Raw genomic sequence first — 3,183 nt, 5'->3', positions numbered from 1 at the left:
AAACCCAAGTTTTGTTGTCGCGCATGACAAGGCACAAACACGAGGGCGTTTGTTGTGTTGGTAAGTACTACACTCTGGACAATATAGACACTTTTATGACCTTTGTGTCTTACATACCTTTACAAAACATGCAACTATTCACTGAAAATAATTTCCGTATTGTTGTCATATTATTATTATCATTATATTATTACGCTTATCGCTCCGTCAGTTATCATGCTGTGCATCCCTAAAAAAGGAAAGTGGAATATTCCAAAAAGCGGAATATTCCAAATAAACCTTGTCACCCTTGAAAAAAAAATTGAAATATTAAAAAAAAAAATTGGTGTCGCTGTTGAGGCAAAGCTAATAAAAATGATTTGTCTTTCTTGGCCTTTTGGCTATGATCAAAGTGTAGTATCTGTTCTTTAGGTGCTATATTTCAATTTCTCCTCTCTTAGTGGAAGAGAAATCCTTTACGACTAAGACAATTTTTTCTCCTCATTAAAAACGACCCTGGTGTCTAAATCTGCCCCCCCCTTGGGAGGAATTGTGAATAGGTACTATGTTTAATGTAACAAAGTTTTAATATTAAAAATGTAACTGGAAAAAGTTATTTCTGATCTAATTACAAAATGCCCTGGAAATGTCACTTCTGATTAATTATAAAATGATCTGGAAAATGTCCGTTCTGAATATTTTTTTTTGTTTACTTGCCTCCCCACAAGGGCGGAATTGGACATGAGGTTGGTTAAAAATTTAAGGAGATACCAGCTCCCCAAAAGAGGCACTCTGGTCAATAACAAAAATAAGAATTGTATCAGTAATGAAGGATTTCTTCTCCATCAACCAAGACCATCAAGGGGGGGGGTTTAAGTCACTGGAATGCTGAAACTGATACTACACTCAGAAATTCATGTTGAAGCAATGATTGCCTAATCCCTAACCATGTTAATGTTTTTATGTATTACTTTCGAAAAACTGCTGAAACAGTTTATGATTTAAACATTACTTTATTTCAAGTATATTTAAGCAGTGGGTTACGGGATATGAAGTTATTCCCGGAAATTACTCCAACCGTTTACGATTTAAACATTACTTTATTTCATGTATATTTTTAACAGTGGGGTGGGGGATATTAAACCAGTCCCGAAAATGGGTGAAACCATTTACGCATTACACATTACTTTATTTAATGTACATTTTTAACATTGGGGTGGGAAATATGAAGTCGGTTCCGGAAATGGCTGCAACCATTTACGTTTTGGGCATTACTTTATTTAATGTATATTTTTAACAGTAGGATGGGAGATAAGAAATCAGTCCCGGAAATGGCTGAAAGAGTTTACGATTTATACATTATTATTATACATATTATTATTACGATTTATTTCATGTATATTTTCAACAGGGGGGTGGGGATTATAAGTCAGTTCCAGAAATGGCTGAAACAGTTTACTATTTAGACATTACATTATTTCATGTATCTTTTAAGCAGTGGATTGGGGATATAAAGTCAGTCCCGGAAATGGCTGAAGCAGTTTACGATTAAAACATTACTTTATATAATGTATATTTTCAACAGTGGGGTGGCGGACATGAAGTCAGCCCCGGAATTGAATGAGATATGCAAATATATACTATCAGAAAGTGTCGCCCAGTATTGAATGAGATAAGTGGAAAACATATGGTAGCAAAATACTCAGTGTCGCCCGGGATCGAATGAAATAGGTGAACGATGTATATTAGCAGAATATGTTGCGTCACCCAGGATTGGATAAGATAGGTGAAACTATGAGAATTCCCTGAATTGATTGATTTGTTTGTAATGAAATAATCAGTCCAGGCAATATACCAAAGTTATTATTTAAGTAAGGGGGAGCGACATTAGTAGGTTAAAGTTATGAAAATTATTGTCGAAATTAGTAACATATCCAAGAATTATGAAAAATTATGAAATGTGAGTGACATGATTGGTGTGTTTGTAATGATATAATAAGCCCAGACAATATATCAAATATATTATATAAGTAGGAGAGGGAGGCATAATGTGGGTTTTTAATTATAAAAATTATTGTCGAAATTAGTAACATATGCAGAATTATGAACAAAGATTAAATGTGAGTTAATCGATTGTGTGTTTATAATAAAATAATCAGCACAGGAAATATATCAAAGTAATTATGTTAGTAAGAAGGGGCGATAAGGATGGTTTAAATTATGAAAAATAATTGTCAAAATTAGTAACATATCCAAGAATTATGAAAAATGATAATATGTTATGTAATGCATTAGTGTGTTTGCAATGAAATACTCAGACCAGACAATATATCAAAGTTGTTATTTTAGTAAGTGGGGCGATGATGTGGATTAAAATGATGAAAAATGATTGTCGACATTAGTAACATACCCAAGAATTATGAAAAATGACGAAATGACAGTTAATTGATTGGTGCGTTTGAAATGAAATAATCATCCCAGATAATATATCAAAGTTATTATTTTAGTAGTGGGGGTTGATAATGTGGGTTAAAAATATTAAAAATAATTGTCGAAATTAGTAACATATCCAAGAATTAAGAAAAATTACGAAGTATGAGTTGATAGTTGTGCTTTTATTAAATAATCAGTCCAGACAATATATCAAAGTATTTTTTTTAGTAAGAGAGGGCGACGAGGATGTGTTACATGATAAGGGCTGTTCCCTTTTCATGTAAGTATAAAAATAGGAGATTAGTTAAATGTAAAAATGAAATAGAATAGACGAAATTCGAACCTTGTAATTTAGGTTTAGAAATAGATTACGAGAGAGAATTAGAAAATGGAATGTAAAAAACAAACCATTGTTTAGCTTAGAGATAAAATAGTTTTAAGAAAAGGAATGTGCATTTGTCAATTCTGTTATGAAATTGAATTGAGGAATGAAACTATAGGATAATTTAATAAACATGTTTTTAACATATTGGAAATATAGGTTACTGGAAATATAGGTTAAAATTCCTTTTGTAAACAAAGGAACATGTTTTGGACACGCATTTCCAGAACACGTGAAAGAAGACACATGTTTTAACATGTGTATGACGCCATGGAAAATGGGAAGTTCTCGATATAGTTAGAAACTTTAGAGTTAAGCAGAGGACGACGGACGACAGTCTGGAGTCCAGAGATGGACAGTCGAACGTCTGGAAGCGAGACGGTCACCTT

The 3,183-nt window shown here is 32.7% G+C and overlaps 1 pseudogene; it reads left to right on the top strand.

Annotated features, from left to right (window-relative positions):
• Positions 1 to 359: 359 nt before the first annotated feature.
• On the top strand, positions 360 to 475 carry LOC145274302 (U2 spliceosomal RNA; annotated as a pseudogene).
• The last annotated feature ends 2,708 nt before the right edge of the window (positions 476 to 3,183 follow it).

The sequence above is a fragment of the Euprymna scolopes genome, chromosome 4 (genome assembly GCF_053919585.1).
Source record: "Euprymna scolopes isolate OS-2025 chromosome 4, ASM5391958v1, whole genome shotgun sequence".
In the NCBI taxonomy this organism is placed as follows: domain Eukaryota; kingdom Metazoa; phylum Mollusca; class Cephalopoda; order Sepiida; family Sepiolidae; genus Euprymna; species Euprymna scolopes.
This window is presented reverse-complemented; position numbering and strand designations above follow the sequence as displayed.